Source organism: Pan troglodytes, chromosome 14, assembly GCF_028858775.2.
Source record: "Pan troglodytes isolate AG18354 chromosome 14, NHGRI_mPanTro3-v2.0_pri, whole genome shotgun sequence".
Taxonomy (NCBI): domain Eukaryota; kingdom Metazoa; phylum Chordata; class Mammalia; order Primates; family Hominidae; genus Pan; species Pan troglodytes.
Genome location: NC_072412.2, coordinates 83,717,329 through 83,737,348, shown reverse-complemented (window position 1 = coordinate 83,737,348; position 20,020 = coordinate 83,717,329). Strand labels below are relative to the sequence as shown.

Sequence of the window (20,020 nt, the reverse complement as noted above, 5' to 3'; positions counted from 1 at the left end):
ATTTTTAGGGAACAAGGGAAGATAACCATAAGGCCAGACTGCCTGCAGAGTCGGGCAAAAAAAGCTGTATTTTTTTTTCTTGCAGAGAACCTATAAATGGCCATGCAAGTAGGGAAGATGTTGCTAAATTCTTTTTCTAGCAAGGAATATTAATATTAATATTAATACCCTGGGGAAGGAATGCATTCCTGGGGGCAGGTCTATAAATGGCCACTCTGGGAATGTCTGTCTGATGTGGTTGAGATAAGGACTGAGATACGCCCTGGTCTCCTGCAGTACCCTCAGGCTTACTAGGGTGGATAAAAACTCCGCCCTGATAAATCTGTGGTCAGACCAGTTCTCTGCTCTCGAACCCTGTTTTCTGTTGTTTAAAATGTTTATCAAGACAATACGTGCACTGCTGAACATAGACCCTTATCAGTAATTCTGCTTTTGCCCTTTGCCTTGTGATCTTTGTTGGACCCTTATCAGTAGTTCTGCTTTTGCCCTTTGTCCTGTTCCCTCCGAAGCATGTGATCTTTGTTCTGCCTTTTGCCCTTTGAAGCATGTGATCTTTGTACCTACTCTCTGTTATTACACCCCCTCCCCTTTTGAAACCCTTAATAAAAAACTTGCTGGTTTGAAACCCTTAATAAAAAACTCAGGTGGGCATCATGGTCCTACAGATATGTGATGTCACCCCCAGCAGCCCAGCTATAAAACTCCTCTCTTTATACTGTCTCTCTTTTTATTTCTCAGCCGGCCAACACTTATGGAAAATAGAAAAAACCTACGTTGAAATATTGGGCGCAGGTTCGCCCAATGCCCATTTCTTCATTGTACAGTAAAATCCAACATGATACTTCCCTCTGGAACAGACATTGAAGTTTTGCTCTAATCTGTGGAAATTGTCCAAATGGCACACAGCAAATGAGGAAACATCTATTTAAGAAAATCTACTAAAACTCAGAACAATGAGAGTCTGTAACATTTGAGCCACCTTCTACACTCTCCCTCTTTACCCTAAGCTCAGCCTAACAGAAACTTCAATCCAAGTTGTCAAAAAGATGAGTTCCTTCTCTTTACAATTTCTGATCAAGAGTTGCCATATTTTATTGGGAGGGGGAAACCACTAACATTTTTCATCCTCTCCAACTCCATGAAGAGGATATATTCCAGGTCCATGTTGCCAAAGGGTTGGTGGCTATCTTCCTCCCACCGGCTCTCAGTCAGGATGGAGTGTCTACTCTGTGCATGGCTGGCAAGAAGATTGGCGTTCTGATTTTCCTGACATGAACTCAATCTTTGGGCAGCACCCCACGCCAGGAGAGTCAAGACAAAAAGTCTGGAGGACCAGAGGCTAACTCCTCCAGCCAGTGCCTGGAGTAGGGTTGAGACATCTTAACCAAATGAAAGGGGAATCCATAGGAAAAGGGACATCTGAATGCCCCCCAAAGGAATTGATTTTATTTTAAACAGAATATGGTGAAGTTCAAGTATAAGGGTACTAACAGTGGATCTCTCGGCAGAAACTCTACAAGCTAGAAGAGAGTGGGGGCCAATATTCAACATTCTTAAAGAAAAGAATTTTCAACCCAGAATTTCATATCCAGCAAAAACAAATAGCTCTTCTTAAGTGAGAGCAAAAAGTTTAACCATAGGCCAGCTAGTTCATCAGACAGAAAAAGAGAAAGAAGTACATAGGAAGTGCCCTCCTGGGATCTCCATAAACCTCAAAAACTGTCTTTAAAAACTACTACTGCAGCTGGTAATGGTGGCTCATACCTGTAATCCCAGCACTTTGGGAGGCCAAGGCAGGTGGATCACCTGAGGTCAAGAATTAGAGACCAGCCTGGCCAACATGGTGAAACCCCATCTCTACTAAGAATACAAAAATTAGCCTGGCTGGTGATGGACACTTGTAATTCCAGCTACTCAGGAGGCTGAGGCAAGGGAATCGCTTGAACCCAGGAGGCAGAGGTTGCAGTGAGCCAAGATCATGCCACCACACTCCAGCCTGGGTGACAGAGCAAGACTCTGTCTCAAAAAACCAAAACAAAAACCAAAAGAAAACAAAACAAGAAATAAAACTAATACTACATGGGTTTAATCAGATAATGCTACAGAGCAATTTATGAACAACTCCAGACACGCCGCCTTAAAAGCTATAACACTCACCACGAAAGTCTGCAGCTTCACTCCTAAGCCAGCAAGACCACAAACCCATCAGAAAGAAGAAACTCCAAACACATCCAAACATCAGAAAGAACAAACTCCAGACGCGCCACCTTAAAAGCTGTAACACTCACCGCAGAAGTCCGCAACTTCATTCTTAAAGTCAGTAAGACCAAGAACTCACCAATTCCAGACACATTTTGGTATGCCCCAGGGCATTGTCCAAAACAATAGAGCAATCAGCTGATAATTTGGATGTAATATCAAATGAGCCAGGCAGCTTAACAGAGAGATCAGGAAAGGAGAAAGAGAGCCCTGCTAAAACTGTTGTCCCAAGTAACTATGAATGTCCAAAGCTGTGCCTTACTTAGGAGAGACACTGCAGGGAAATAGGCTTCATTAAAATAGACTGGCCATGTCACCAATCAATAAACAAGCAAATGATAATGAAAACAGCCCACCTAACAGGGAAGGGGAATCATTAGTCCTTGCTTAGGAGTAGGCGAGGTGGGATGATTTGGGGGTACAGAGGATTTTTTTGGAGTAATGCAAATATTAGAAAATTGGTTGTGGTGATGATTACACAACTCTGTAAATATATTAAAAGCAATGGAAAAATCGTATGGTATGTGAATTGTATTTCAAGGAAGATGTTTTAAAAATACCTGAAATTACTATTTAAGCATAGAAACCAACAGTTCATCCTCAAACGCTCTGAAATGTATTTAGACTGCCAAGTGAAAGATGTTTTTCAGCCAAAGCAGAAATTGTAAACTTGCCTAGGTTTATTCAAATAGTTTGGCAGGGAACCTGTGGGAATTGAGTTCTGGGCTGATGGTCAGCCAGCACTTCCAGTGACCAGTAGTGACGGAGGGTGGCACATCATTTATCATGTTTGTTGCTGGCTAAAATAAACACTGCTGCCTCTGGGCCATGCACTGGACATGTAAAATCTTCCCAAGTCTGCAGTGCTATGAACTCTGCAGACCTATGTATGTTATCAAAAATATCACACTGACCTTATGCCTGTGAGCATCAGACTAGTAAGGAAAGTGAAAGATTTTAGAAAAGGGAATCTAATTAGGAACATCCCTTTATCCTCATATCGTTCTATTTGTTTAAAAAGTTTACCATTTTCAGGTGATGCTCCATTTTTTATTGCAATTTTTGAGTGTGTTAACAAGAATGTTTTCTGAACTCATCATTGATTTGCTTCTTCTAAATGGAAACCTCTTGTCTGAACATTTATGTGTCTAAGACCAAATAGTGTTCATTCTAACTTGAATGGGAGGTGTTTGCTGTCAATTCCTGTAACTTATTTAGCCCTGACTGAGGAAAGCTATTCTTCTGCAATAATGATGTTCTGTGACTTTCAGTATAGTGTGGGGGGAATATTTAGGGGGAAAAATGACCTGCTTAAATAGTCAAATCAGTGGCAATTATTGAGATAACAGTCATTCAATCATCTAACGTCATTAATTCAACATATGCTAGAGATGGTGCTAGGTCTTGAGGCTGTAGAAGTGAAATAGTAACAGCTTTTGCCCACCCATTACAAGGGTCTTGCCTGACAGTCCTACAACAAAAGACAGGTTACAAGAGAAAAGCATAACAAATTTATTTAACAAAGTTTTACGTGACACAGGAGACTTCAGAAATGAAAGCCCAAAGATCCAGGGAAAACTTGACAGTTTTTTGCTTGCACTCAATGCAGGATCAGCTGTATAGAAATACGATTGGACAAAAAGGGTATGTTGTAATGGTGATAAACTGAAGGAGCCCAGTAAGGCCTGTTTTTTCAGATTCTTCCGGGCCTCTCTATGTAGCATTCCTTCTTCCAGGTATAGGGTATGACACCTGTCACATAAGGACCCTCAAGGGAAAAGGGAGAAGACCAGAGAGTAAAGTTTATAGGTTTTATGGCCTGCTTTCAAGGAGAATAGTTTTAGTTTCTATGACCCACTTTTGGTAGAGAAATGGGGAAAGGAGAAAGGAGAATAGGAGAAGGTCAGAGAGAAATTCTTGCTTCTGAGGCCCTTCCAATTTCCTTCCATTGAAAGTACTCAGCAGACCATGGTGTTATATTTTGGGATGACATGTTCTAAGCCCCAACCAGGGCCATGGCAGTGCCTAAGATATAGCACACACACTCAAGGAAAGCCCTAGTCAGTGGCATTGCCTTAAGGTGAACTCAAACTGCTGACCTGAAGGGATGTCTGTGATGCAAATTATTATTTCCATGTCTATTCAGTTTGCTTTTCTTTCTCTCAGTTAAAGGGAAAGAATATCCCAAGTCTTTGTATTCAGAGGAATGTTCATCCTCATTCTCTGAATATCCATCCAGAGGGGCTAGAGAAGTGAAGTGAGAAATTATAGGTGTTTACGCAATCATGACAAACAGAAGACACTTGGATGCAACATTACCAACATCCCTTGCTGTCTTCTACCCTAAATTACTTGTGAAATTGAAATATAGTTACAAAAGCATCTTCCTCATTTCAAACAAAAATTGTGAAACGTATAAGTTACAATTAAGAGGTTATAATTCTTAAAAGAATTCCAAAAAGCAAAAGCTTCCAAGTAAGTGTAAATCACATCAGAAAAGTTGAGAAAATAATTTTTAAAAAGTAGAATGAGGGAGGCAATCCTGGATCTTATTGACAGGGCAATGAAAGTAATAGCACATGGACTTTTCATTACATTGTTTCTTAAGCTGGTATTATGTGAAATATAATAAAATGATCGGTATCACCCTAGAGACATCTGAACCATCAAAAACTGGAGAGCAAGAAAAAAATGACTAATGGAGAATCTCCATGCTGTTGCTGTAGTTTAAACTGACAGAAAGCACCCCCTCTCCCTTTCACTCATTGTGGACTCACCCTTAGGACTAGCTGTGGTGATGGTCTCCAGGCTCAACTGACGTCACTTCAGGTCTTTTTGGAGTCTGTCTCTTTTTCTATTTTCTGCCCAGTCAGATACCACTGTAGCCTAGTGCACTTCATTTTAAATGAACTTAGGAAAATGTTTCTGAACATCTTTTTTAAAAAAAGTACTGTTTTTCTATCTTTTTAATCCATGTAATACTTTCACTTGATTTTTTGGAAAAATTTACATGGTGCCGAAAAGCATATGTAACTCAACCCAAATCAATAGAAGCAAAGGTTTCTGTTTTCGTAGTTGCCTCTACATTTCCATAGTACTTGCTTATGTAGCTATTTCTTGATTGGTTAGTTTCAGACATCATGTATTGACTTACCTTTAGATGAGAAAAGGACTTACCCTCCTTGCACTATATCCTGCCTTCCCATTTTAGATATATCATCATATCTCATTAAACAGTTAAGCCTTACATTAATAAGTCTATGTAAATACAATAATTGATTAAACAGTCAGAAAGTTACTATGATTCTATTTGCTTTTGTGCTTCAGAGTTTTTCTTGCTCTTGCCATATATATTAATCAAATACTGTTAGTTCTAAATCGTCCATCTACTGTATCAAGTGCTCTTTTATTCTGTGGATCTTCCTTTCTGTCTACCTTCCTGCTCCAAACCAAACTGGCAAATCTCCAAACCTGTCTGTGTGTAACAGATACTTAATATATTATTGGGAAACTTCATGGCAGTATACAGAGATATTCCTCATTCCTTTATTTTACTTTTTAATTTTTTTCAGTTAAAAATGGAGTCTCGTCCTGTCTCCCAGGTTGGAGTGCAGTGGCATGATCATAGCTCACTGTAACCTTGAACTCCTGGGTTCCAGCAATCCTCCCACCTCAGCCACCCAAGTAGCTAGATCTAGAGGTGCATGCAACCATGCCCATTTTTTTCATTTTAATACTTTTTTTTTTATTGTAGACATAGAGCCTCACTTTGTTGCCCAGGCTGGTCTTGAACTCCTATCCTCAAGTGATCCTACCACATCAGCCTTCTAAAGTGCTCAGATTAGTGACATGAGCCATGGCACCTGGCCCCTCATTCCTTTTTATAGCCGCATGGTGTTTCATTGCTTGGGTCCACCATATTTTATTCCAGCAGTCCCCTACATATAGAATTTTTTCTCTTTAGCTTTTTGCTTTTGAAATAGTGCTGTATCAAACAGCTTTGAGCATAAGCCTTTTATTTTTTATTGATTCCTAGAAATGGTATTACTTGGTCAGAGAATAAATTTATATGCAATTATTCTAGATATTGCTAAATTTCCTTCCATTGGGTTTTATATTTTTGCGCTCTCTTCAGTTATAAATATAATTGCATATTCACTCATAATCTCTCAAACAAAGTACTTGTCAAATTTAGGGAAATCTTTCAAATTGATAAATCAGAAATTGGATCATAATTTTGAGTGCAGTGGCGCAATCTCGGCTCACTGCAACCTCCACCTCCCTGGTTCCAGCAATTCCCCTGCCTCAGCCTCCCGAGTAGCTGGGCTTACAGGCACATGCCCGCAGACCCGGCTAATTTTTAGTAGAGACAGGGTTTCATCATGTTGGCTAGACTGGAATAATCATGTTCTTAATCTGTATTTTGCTTATTGTGAGTGAGACTAAGCATTTTTTTCACATTATTCACAGATATTTAAACTTACCAATTCACTCTGCTCATATTCTATAGCTCATTTTAGAATTACAGAAAATCATTTTATTTTAATCTATTATTATTTTAATGACAAACTAGCTTAGAATCAGGTCATTTTCTATAGGATTACTGGCTTCTTCTGTATTTTAGAAGCTATTTATATAAAAAGACATTGACTTTTTATCTATAAGTAAACACATATCTGGTCTTGTTATAAATTTTGCAAGAAATATTCCCCTGTGAAATAAAGTGATGGTTATTAGAATAGAAGTTATATAACATAAACTGCTGAATTAAGGACTTAATCCATCAATTCCAACCTTATTCGATCCTTTTACTTTTTTAAAACATGATAGATTTTGAATTTTGTCAAATGCCTTTTCTGTGTCTATATAAGCAGATATAAGCATGAGGTATTTTATCTTAACTCTAATGTGTTAGATTTCATTAATGGGACTTCCTGATATTTAACGACTCTTCAATTCCTAGAATAAAGCTTACTTGGTCATAATGTATAGAGTTTTTAAATAAATCTATTTGCTAGTAATTGATCTAAGATTTTAATGCAGATATTTATAAATGGGATCGGTCTGCAGTTTTCTTTTTTCATTGAATCTGTCAGGTTATAGAAGAAAATATTTTGCTGATTTTATAAAAATAAACTTAAAAGTTTAACCTCTTTTTCCCTGGACTGGAAAGACTTAAGGTGCATTGAGATTATATGATGTTTAACGTGCACTTTAGAGAATGAAGTAAGAAGTTTGTGAAGCCATCAAAGTCTAAAGCTTTTATTGTGATGGAGCTTGTTAGCTGCTTCCCCTTTTCTTCTATGGCAATTGCTGTCTTTAGATATTCTCTCTACTGGGGCCAATTTGAGTAAGCAGTATTTTTATACAAAATTTTCTTGAAAACTGGCATAAGACAGGGATGCCCTCTCTCACCACTCCTATTCAACATAGTGTTGGAAGTTCTGGCCAGGGCAATCAGGAAGAGAAAGAAATAAAGGGTATTCAATTAGGAAAAGAGAAAGTCAAATTGTCCCTGTTTGCAGATGACATAATTGTATATTTAGAAAACCCCATCATCTCAGCCCAAAATCTTCTTAAGCTGATAAGAAACTTCAGCAAAGTCTCAGGATACAAAATCAATGTGCAAAAATCACAAGCATTCCTATACACAAATAACAGACAAACAGAGAGCCAAATCATGAGTGAACTCCCATTCATAATTGCTTCAAAGAGAATAAAATACCTAGGAATCCAACTTACAAGGGATGTGAGGACCTCTTCAAGGAGAACTACAAACCACTGCTCAACGAAAGAAAAGAGGACACAAACAAATGGAAGAACATTCCATGTTCATGGATAGGAAGAATCAATATTGTGAAAATGGCCATAGTGCCCAAGGTAATTTATAGATTCAACACCATCCCCATCAACTTACCAATGACTTTCTTCACAGAATTGGAAAAAACTACTTTAAAGTTCAAATGGAACCAAAAAAGAGCCCGCATTGCCAAGAAAATCGTAAGCCAAAAGAACAAAGCTGGAAGCATCACGCTACCTGACTTCAAACTACACTACAAGTCTACAGTAACCAAAACAACATGGTACTGGTACCAAAACAGAGATGTAGACCAATGGAACAGAATAGAGCCCTCAGAAATGATACCACACATCTACAACCATCTGATCTTTGACAAACCTGACAAAAACAAGAAATGGGGAAAGGATTCCTTGTTTAATAAATGGTGCTGGGAAAACTGGCTAACCATATGTAGAAAGCTGAAACTGGATCTCTTCCTTACACCTTACACAAAAATTAATTCAAGATGGATTCAAGACTTAAATGTTAAACCTAAAACCATAAAAACCCTAGAAGAAAACCTAGGCAATACCATTCAGGCCATAGGCATGGGTAAGGACTTCATGACTAAAACACCAAAAGCAATGGCAACAAAAGCCAAAATTGACAAATGGGATCTAATTAAACTAAAGAGCTTCTGCACAGCAAAAGAAACTACCATCAGAGTGAATAGGCAAAGTACAGAATGGGTGAAAATTTTTACAATCTACCCATCTGACAAAGGGCTAATATCCAGAATCTACAAAGAACTTAAACAAATTTACAAGAAAAAATCAAACAAACCCATTAAAAAGTGGGTGAAGGATATGAACAGACACTTCTCAAAATAAGACATTTATGCAGCCAATAGACACATGAAAAAATGCTCATCATCACTGGCCATCAGAGAAATGCAAATCAAAACCACAATGAGATACCATCTCACACCAGTTAGAATGGCGATCAATAAAAAGTCAGGAAACAACTGGTGCTGGAGAGGATATGGAGAAATAGGAACACTTTTACACTGTTGGTGGGACTGTAAACTAGTTCAACCATTGTGGAAGTCAGTGTGGCAATTCCTCAAGGATCTAGAACTAGAAATGCCATTTGACCCAGCCATCCCGTTACTGGGTATATACCCAACCGATTATAAATCATGCTGCTATAAAGACACATACAAACATATGTTTATTGCAGCACTATCCACAATAGCAAAGACTTGGAACCAACCCAAATGTCCATCAATGATAGATTGGATTAAGAAAATGTGGCACATATACACCGTGGAATATTATGCAGCCATTAAAAAGGATGAGTTCATGTCCTTTGTAGGGACATGGATGAAGCTAGAAACCATCATTCTGAGCCAACTATCACAAGGACAGAAAACCAAACACTGCATGTTTTCACTTATAGGTGGGAATTGAACAATGAGAACACCTGGACATAGGGTGGGGAACATCACACACCAGGGCCTGTCCTGGGGTTGGGGGAGGGGGGAGGGATAGCATTAGGAGATATACCTAATGTAAATGATGAGTTAATGGGTGCAGCACACCAACATGGCACATGTATACATACGTGACAAACCTGCACGTTGTGCACATGTACCCTAGAACTTAAAGGATAATAATAATAAAAAATATATGTATCTATTTTATCTAGGTTTTAAATTTTAAGTTGCCTACAGGTTTTTTAGTTTTTTTGTTTTTAATAAAAATCCTACTGTATACAACATTAAACATGGACACACATCTTACTCTCAATATTTCAATAGTACCACCTGGGCTATGATAATCTCATCGTAGCTACTATTAAACAATATATTAGTTTTATATTCTTAACTTGAATGTATTGTACTTTAAGTTGTACTCTTTTATATTTAGCTAAATTTACTTATAGACTTTCTACTAATTGGCAATTTGCCAGCTTACAGGTGGACATGTGTGCTACTTCTGTACATTTTTATTGCAAAGAAATCCTGTAGAAGACCTGCTAGAAAGGTCTCCCATCTTTTCCAGTGAAGCGTACTTTGGCAGATGAAACAAGAGAAGATTTAGGTAGTCAAGCAAAATTTAACATCTCTCTCTTCTATAGTTACACTGAAACATTTTCTAGACCTTGATAAGTCTTTGCGACAACGCCCTCATTCTTGTACCATTTCCTCCTTTATGGTTCCCTAAGCCCTCATCTCTTTTTATCTCTTCTACCTGAAAATCACTTCTCTGACCTCCCTTTATCTACTAAGAAAATATTTTTAATATTTCTTCTCTCTTCCCCTCTCCTCTATATGCCTCATTTTGAAACATTTGTTCTTCCAAAGACACCATATTTATTAAAGTTACGTTTTTTCACTCATGCTATCAGTGTTCCATGATTGCATATCAAAGCAAAGAATCCTTTAAGATTCTTAGCTATCCTTTAGGATCGCTTACGACACTTAATACATTTCTCTTTCATTTGCTGATATTTTTAAAAATGGTTCTTTATCCCTACTATATTTTGGGGATTCCCAGGTCTAGAGATTCTATTCTGGGGATGCACAATAATAAAATACTTCTTTTCCAAGTAGTCCCAACAAGAAGAACATAGAAACTTGAAGAAGCTGAGTTTCAGTGTACATGGAAATAGCATGTTTCATTATGCAAATAGATTTCCCCTGAACTGGCCTGCATTAAGAAAGAGCATCTGCTAATTATACCAGGGGGCAAGACTACAAAGGCCAATTTACATTCTATGTGTGGTGTCCTTGATTTGTTTCTGAGAACCAAAACAATATAAAGGGTTACAGATGGTTTAATTATTGACAGTCACTCCCTTACTTTCTCCCTGAGGGTGTCAGGGTCTGAGGCTCTGCTCACCTCACAGCAGTGGCTCAGCCACCCTGGCGAAGGCTTCCAGGATCCCCTTAGCATAGGCTCAAAGGTGGGGGTCTTTCTGTTAGCCTCTGAATGACACTATGCTCAATATAATGATAAATAAAATGAAACAAACTAGTGGACTCCTTCTATTTAATTGCTTCCTATTTGTCTGCTGTTAGCCTTTGTCTATGTTGAAGTAACTGCTTCCTCTCACTAAAGTACATTCTTGGTGAGATTATTTTTCTTGTATCTTATCCAAAGTTCTGTTTTGCGTGTGTGTGTGTGTGTGTGTGTGTGTGACTTATCCACAGACCTGATTAAAATCCAATTATCAAGGGACAGTGCAACACAATAGGTTGCATCCTGGAGCAGCAGCTGTGAGACCTGCACTCTCCTTCCAAATTTGGCTCTTATTGGTGGAGTGGCCTTGAACAACCTCTTTTGCTCAGTTCCCATATGCGAAAAATAGGGTAACAATGAATATTTCACAGGAATTTTATAATTAATAGTATATATGAAAACATTCATTAAAAACTAAAAAACCATATATGAAAAGAAAAAATGCAATTACTGTATGCTTTGTAGCACTTATTTATTTAAAGCTTATATCTGCCAGTCCTCTTATAGCTAATTTTAAGTCTATTTTTAAGTACATTAAAACTTTGAATATTAACAACAACTCTTTAAATAGGTACTGTTATCCTCATTTTACAGATGAAGAAACTGAGGTTCAGAGAGGTTAAGTAGCTTGCTGAAGGTCACACAAGCAGAGTGGTTTGGCTATGGAGGCTAGGTTTTTGATCATGACATTGTACTCCTTTGTGTACAGTATCTTGGGCATAAGAGGCCCCCCAAAAGGAGAAAGAGGTAGTTAATTAAGCATAGTAAGTTATATATAGTAAAAGATATTTAAAAGTTTTTAATACTGTGCTTTGACATATTCAGCATCCTTGGCCTATTAAAATAAGCCCACCAACTTTCTAATTAACAGAGCCCAAACTGTAATTGTTATTTCATGTTTATTTTCAAAGCTACTTGTGAATGGCAGCATCTGTGAGCTTTTGGTGGATGCTTCTGTAGGTGCCTTCCAAGTAGTCATTCAAGTAGGACAAACAAAAATTTCATGCAAATATTCATGAATACTGACAGTTTTTAAAAATCTGTACTATTAGAAAGTGATTTTGTTATCTAAGAGTTAACCTATGTCTAACAAAAATGTTTATTTTTTGAGTCACCAAATTTATTTGAAAACCTTTCCCATTCAGGCAGGAGAACACTGATTTTCATCTCATTTCAATTTAAACACTGTAATTCCTTCTCACCACACCCTTCAAGAAAAGTCTATTAGTTATTTTTCCTTCCATATTTTTGGTTGCGGTTGGTACAGGTGAATATACATAAAATGGACCTATTGATTTCAAGGCAAATATCATCAATTACAGCCACGTAAGACTAGGACATCCTCACCTCTGCTTGGTTTTTACTGGTGGTGACCCACATAGCCTGTGACTTGACATGGTCTATTTTAACCTTCTCAAGAACCTATTTCCAATGCCCTAAGTTGTAAATTTGTCTCTTATTTTATTTCATAGAATGGTCCTGAAGCACTGAACTTGTCAATGCAGGATTTTTGCATTTTTGTATTAATCAGTATGTAAAATGGAAGGGCAGCTTATAGGACACAAAGTACATAGGCTGTTTTGGGGACATTTGGATCTAGGAGCACCTGGTGGCATCAGACAGGGGAAAAGAGTAAGGAATTGGTCTGGCTATAATCTCCAACTTCTTCTCTCCCCAGAATTTTTGAGATATATGATTGATGTTTTCCTATATCATATGAAAAGCATTATACAAAAGTAGCTTTGAGAGTTGACAAAACTAAGCTATGTGGAAAAGACTCCCTATTCAGTTAATAGTGCTAGAATAGCTGGCTAGTCACATACAGAAGAATGAAATAGGACCCTTACATTTTACCATATCAAAAAATTAATTCGATATTGATTAAAGGTTTAAATGTAAAATCTCAAGCTATAAGAATCTTAGAAAATAACGTAGGAAGCATCATTCTGGACATCAACCTTGGGAAAGAATTTATGATAAGTCCTCAAAAGCAATTGCAACAAAAACAAAAATTGACAAGCAGGACCTAATTAAACTAAAGAGCTTTTGCATAGCAAAAGAAATACATCAACAGAATAAACAGACAGCCTACAGAATGACAGAAAATATTCGCAAACTATGCATCTGACAAAAGTCTAATATTCAGAATCTGTAAGGAATTTATACATCTCAACAAGCAAAAAATAAACAATTTCATTAAAAAGTGGGCAAAGGATATGAACAGACACTTCTCAAAACCACACAAAATTTGCCAACAAACATATGAAAAAATGTTCAATATCACTTGTCATCAGATAAATGCAAATTGAAATCAAAATAAGATACCATGTCACATGAGTCTGAATGGTCATTATTAAAACAACAAATTCCAGCAAGGCCATGGTGCAAAGGGAACACTTATACACTGTTGGTTGGAATGCAAATTAGTTCAGCTGCTGTGGAAAGCAGTTTGGAGGTTTCTTAAAGATCTTAAAACAGAACTACCATTTGATCCAGCAATTCCATTACTGGGTATATACCTAAAAGAGAATAAATTATTCTCCCAAAAAGACAGCTGCACACATGTGTTCACTGCAGCACTATTCATAATAGCAAAGATATGGAATCAACCTAGGTGCCCATCAGTGGTGGATTGGATAAAGAAAACATGGTACCTATGCACCATGGAATACTATGCAGCAATGAAAAAGAAGAAAATCATGTCCTTTGCAGCAACATGAATGCAGCTGGGGGCCATTATTCTAAACAAATTAATGTAGAAACAGAAAACCAAATACCATATATTCTCAATTATAAGTGGGAGCTAAACATTCAGTATAAATGGACATAAAGATGGCAACCAATAGACACTGGGAACTACTAGAGCAGAGAAGGAGGGAGGAGGCCAAGGGTTGAGAAACTATTGGCTACTATGCTCACTACATGGGTGATGTGATCAATGATACCCCAAACCTCAGCAGCATGCAATATACCCATGTAACGAACCTGCACATGCATCCCTGAATCTACAATAAAAGTTGAAATTATTTTTAAAATATTAAAAATAAAGTCTTTTGGCTGGGTGAGGTGACTCATACTTGTAATCCCAGCACTTTGGGAGGCCTAGGTGTACGGATCACCTGACGTCAGGAGTTCGAGACCAGCCTGGCCAACACGGTGAAACCCCATCTCTACTAAAAATACAAACATTAGCTGGGCTTGGCGGCAGGTGCCTGTAATCCCAGCTACTCATGAGGCTGAGGCAGGAGAATCACTTGAACCCAAGAGGCAGAGGATGCAGTGAACTGAGATCGCGCCATTGCACTCCAGCCTGGGTGACAAGAGCGATACTCCTTGTTAAAAAATAAAAAAAATGGCTTTTAATACTAGTGTAAAAGACAGCTTTGAGCCCCTTTTTCTTCAGAAATTGTGGAGCAGCCATGGTGTTTAGGAGATCTGAAATCCCAGGCTTCCTTCTTCTTGTTCTTTTATGCCTTGGTCTCACAATTCTCTCTTTAACATTACACGTCCAGTGCTATGGATGTTTTGAGACTGTCCTCATTTTTTTTTTCTTTTTATAAGCATCTCAAGATTGGACTCATTGAATAAGATGAAAGTCTTCTAATTTAACTTAGTCTCAGTTTTGGTAAATTTTTTCTTCCTTACTTTATCCCCATGAATTACTTCTACCAATGATTTTGTTGGTAAACATTCCTTACAACGACAGCTGTTTAACAACTTGAATTCTTGTTTGAAGAAAAGTTGGTTCACATGCTACATAAAATGTTAACTGTCAACTTCAGAAAAACAGGAGATATTTTTAAATAGTATATATGAAATTGTTCTGGGTGGAAGATGTTTGTTTTTGCCAAGTGCAATAAGAATTTATCAAATATTTTACCATTCAAGCCCCTTTGAAGATTATCTGAATCATGACCCTTCCATTTCCATTACAAGCATGTCGTCAAACATGATATTCTCATAACATCAAGAGCAAAATGGCAACTTCTCATGTTGTACTTATTGCGGTTGTATCCCATATATTCCTGTATATCTTTGTATACTATAAAAGCACAATAAACGTTACAATATATAAAACCCCAATAACTCTGAGACTAATGTATTATAATAATCATTTTCTGACAATAATGAACATTTTTCCCTAAGAAAAGAACATTCTGTACATTATCCAGGGTGGGGCATAGGAAATGAGTCTCAAGGTTATCTCTGGTTCCTGGATATCTATAATTCCTTTTCTGACAAGTTCATTTGTAACATACAATACACATTGATAAGTTATCAGTCATGTGAAAATTTGAAGGAAGAAAAAAAGTACCCATTGAATGAAAGTTCATTAATCTTTTATAACAAGGTTTCAAAGTATATTTAAAGTATATTTTGGTTCTGCTCGCTGAATGTTACATTGAGGACATCTGATCTTTGGCAGACAATGAGGTATCAAGCCCAGGTTTCCAACAAATAAAATTAAATAAAATGTCATTAAATTCAGCAAACAAATATTTGGAATCGACAAGGTATATGTAACAAAGTATGTATTTCAAAAAGTAACTTAGCTGTCTTACTTTCATTATACAGAGAAAATTGCACCAAATTCTTATTTCATTCCCCATCCAAAGGCCACTGAACCACTTGCCTAAGTAAGAGTAGCATGAGCATCACTACTAGCAACTGTGATATCCAGAATACTAAACTAGCTTAATGAAATATATCTGCCATTTCCACTTTATCAATAAATGAACAGTATCCAGTTCCTGTGTTATAAATTCACACCCATTTCCCATCAGAATTTTAATTGAAGCAAAATACAGGAAATCAGAAAGATAAAACCATTCTCAAAGACAAAATATCCATGTTCTTGATCAGAAATAGAAACGAAACACAAAGTAGATGGGGCTTGCTTGTTCCAGAAATGGAAGCAAGTAGAGCCTACTGGCAGTTTGGTTTCCAGTGCATGATAAAAACTGAAAGTGGCCCGCTGGAGATAGGACTAAGTAAGAATTCACAACCTGAAATGAGGTGCTTCAGTGGGGCTCTCCCTGCCATGATGGAAGCTCAGAACAGTGGTGCTCACCACGTATGTGAATCAATGGTTAGAACTATTATACAATTGCATCACTAGGGGGACAAGAGGAAGTAGATAATGCCAAGAAATGAGGCGAAGACTACACCACCCAATAGCCTGGCATCTGGATTGCACTATTTACAATATTGATGTGAGATAGAGGCCGCCTAGCCACACTACAGACCATGACAGGCTTCCAGTCAAGATGGATCTGGAAACTGATATTCCAAAATTCACGAAGAATACCAATTTAGGAACAGCAGCCATGAGGTAAATTCAGTCTAGATAAAATATGAAAATATAATAGAGAAATATGAAAATCAATTTGAAGCATATATGTTAAGGATCTTCAAAGAGATATAAAAAGTACAAGACCACTGGGGGAAAAAAAAGAAAATATAAAATAGCAAAAAAGAACAGAAAAAAATAGTGAAGTAAAAATCTAACAAATAATATAGTAAATGAAATAAAAAACTAAAACAGAAAACCTCTCAATTGGTTTTAGTAATAGAGACAGCTAGTGAACATAAGAAAATCCTGAGGCATTCTGCCAGAATATTGCAGAAGGATAAAGAGACTAAAAATATTAAAAACTGGTTAATGGAGATGGAAAAGAGTTTGAGAAGACTCAACACATGCTAATTGGCACTCCAAAAAAAAAAAAAAAAGAAAGAAAATGGAAGGAATGGCAGAAAAATTATATTTAGAAAGTGAATAGCTAAGAACTTTTAGATTTGAAGAAAGATAAACTTAGACCATGAACATCAAGTACCAAGAGGGTTAAATAAAAATAAGCCTGTGTTTAAATATACCATGGCAAAAAATAAAGGTTATTAAGGGTAAAGAGAAAAATCTTGTCAAGTGACACAGACATCATATTCAGAGACACATGGAGATAAGGGTGCAGAATAGGAGGAAGGTTTAATGTAGTACCTTGTCTTGTTTAAGAATCAGCAGGAGGCTGGGTGCAGTGGCTCATGTCTGTAATCCCAGCATTTTGGGACACCAAGGCCGGCAGATCACCTGAGGTCAGGAGTTTGAGACCAGCCTGGCCAACATGGTGAAACCCTGTCTCTACTAAAAATATAAAAATTAGCCAGACTTGGTGGCGTGCACCTGTAGTCCCAGCTACTCGGGAGGCTGAGGCTGGAGAATCACTTGAACCCGGGAGGTGGAGGTTGCAGTGAGCTGAGATTACCCCACTGGACTCCAGCCTGGGTGACAGAGTCAGACTCTGTCAAAATAAATAAATAAATAAATAAATAAATCAGCTGGAGATATAGAATAACTTCTGAGTTATAGAAAGTTAGAGTCAAATATGTATGTGATAATAAAATATAAATACAATGTATGATTTCCAAACTAGTAGAGGGAATAAAGGAGAAAAATATTACCAATTCAATAGAAAGCAAGAAAGAAGAAAGGAAAAATCAAATAAACCATCAAAATTAAGCAAATCAGAAACAAAGAGAAAACAGAAACATTAGTAAGTAGAATTCCAAACAAATGAGTAAGCACAATAAAACTTGGTGGATTAAATTTTCTGATTAAAAGGCAGATTATTGGATGAGACTGTTAAAAAGTAAATACATTTCTAAAATGAAATGACTCAAAAAGTTTAAAAAGAAGAGAAGGAAAACAACACGCCACATAAATAACAAGAAACAAAAATCGAATGATCAATATTAATGTTGGAGACAGAATCTAAGATATTTCTAACAGTGGAATACCATTTGTCTACATCCAAGTATAGAGACTGATTTCATGGTGTTTGCTTCGCCACCAATTCATAAGTACAGCTTTGAAATGAACAGTTAATTTCACAAGACGTAAGGTTCAACTTTGTGTGTGTGTGTGTGTGCTTCAGGGGGCTTCTGAAAAAGGAAGGAGCAAAGGATGCTTATGATGACAAGCATATTTTAAAATATAACATTCAAAGCATTTTAAAATTTGATACAAAATGTACTTCATCTGAGCATTGGTTAGCTTTCTTCTCCTGGTGCCATCAAGCTTTTAAAAATAATACTGAGTCAAGCTATCTATAATTGTATTGTGTTTTCAATTAATTTCAGTAAGAGCTCTTGTTCTCCATCTACCCCTGTACCCATTCTCTGTGACAAGGGATGTTTGCAGTCTGACTAAAGAGGATTATGTATTCCCACCCCCTAGACTTTGGTTTCTGTCTTGTGACTTGACTTGCGATGGAGTGTTATTGGGTGTCACATGACCAACAACATGAAAAGTGCTTGCATTATTGAGCTAGCTCTCATTCGCCTTTGCCATTGCCACAAGAAAAACATGCTTGTTTGGGCAAAAGAATTCAGCCATCCCAGCCACATAAAACCTACATCAACTCACCTCCAGCTGAACCCTAGACAAAAGATCAAACCCACTTGAGATCAACAGAGCCATACAGCTGAGCCCATCAGTGAGCCCACAAATCTATGAGATTAATTATGGCTGTCTTAAGTCCCTGGCATTTGTGAGTAGCTGGTTATACAGAATTGTGATAGCAATAGCTAACTGACAAATACTGCACTATATTCAACAATCTTTTATTCTACCAAAGATTTTCACTGACAAGTGCTAATTAGAGGCTTAATATTTGGCTTCAACCATGACCTAATAGCCAAACAGAATTTTTAAAAATCAAAAACTGAATCACAGAACATAGAGTATACAATAACTACATTAAAAAAATGACACTTTAAATTTTCTCTTTCCATAGCATGTAACTCAAGAAACTAGAAAAAGAAGAACGAAGTAAACCTCAAAAAAGTAGAAGGAAGGAAATTATAAAGAGTAAAAATCAAAAAAATAGAAAACAAAAAAGCAATTAAAATGTTAATGAAAACTAAGAGTCGATTGTTTCAATAAAGTGATAAAATAAATACATCTAGCATCACCTATTGAGAAAAAAGAAATTAATTAAAAACACAGTAAAAATGGAGGAATATAAATGCAGAGACAGTAAAGAATAATAAATAACTGTAATGGGTGTAAAAATAATTGGTGAACTAAGCATTTATGAAATAATATTTTCCACCTTCTCACCTTGACATATACACCCTCCCTAAGTAATCTTCCTTATCCACATAATTTCAATGACTGTATATATTCTAAAAGTTATAAAATATTTACTTCCAGAACATACTTCTAAGATTCAGATCTACAATTCCGATTACTACTTATTGGACAACTAAAATTGGATGTAAAACAGGATATCAAAACCAACGTATTTTTCCATCTCTACTCTCCTTTCCCCTAATTATTTCTTGAATTTTTCAATCTGGGTTTCAGTCTGGGTTAATGCAATGACCACCTGTTTACACACCAATAGCTAAAACCTTAATTAACTCCTCTCACCCTGACTTCATCAATTTGGTAATTTGGTTCTTTGGATTCTTTAATTAGCTTTTACCAAAAAAAATTCTCAATACTTAATAAACTATAGTGTGCAAAATACGTACTGACAATATGAAAAATGTTTTTGACGACAATCTATAATATCCTTATGTTTTATTTAGATAGTGTGTATTTAATATAGTTTTTGTTCTTTAAAAAGACATTTTGCTTTCAAAGAAGTGAATGGTATATTAAAAATGAAACAAAATTAAATCTATGCCTCACTGACCTAACCTTAAATATTTGCAATGATCCCTTCATAGAGTATTCATAATGCTAAATATTCTTTCCATGTTGCCAAGATAAAGCAATTGAAAAATACATTAAACCACTTTAAACAAATTTGGAGGAGCAGTGCATTTAGGTGGAAAAAATTTCCTGTTGTTCATTTATTAACATATTTTTCCATTCAAAGTCAGTGAATATTATATCCTAGGTATTGACTTAATGGAGATTACATCTTAGTGCTATGAGACAAACAAATATACAAAT

General features: G+C 36.6%; 2 long non-coding RNA genes across 5 annotated transcripts in view; both read right to left on the bottom strand.

Moving 5' to 3' along the window:
* Nucleotides 1-2,587, bottom strand: part of LOC134808141 (uncharacterized) — a 562,219-nt gene extending 559,632 nt beyond the window's left edge. For 2 of the 4 annotated variants that reach the window (XR_010150519.1, XR_010150522.1), the window contains exon 1: nt 2,158-2,587. This is a non-coding gene — a long non-coding RNA (uncharacterized LOC134808141). The remainder of the gene's footprint in view (nt 1-2,157) is intronic. The other 2 variants (XR_010150520.1, XR_010150521.1) reach the window with 2 other exon arrangements.
* A 1,169-nt stretch (nt 2,588-3,756) lies between these two features.
* Nucleotides 3,757-20,020, bottom strand: part of LOC104001868 (uncharacterized) — a 42,067-nt gene continuing 25,803 nt past the window's right edge. The window contains exon 6 of the long non-coding RNA XR_673862.3: nt 3,757-3,874. This is a non-coding gene — a long non-coding RNA (uncharacterized LOC104001868). The remainder of the gene's footprint in view (nt 3,875-20,020) is intronic.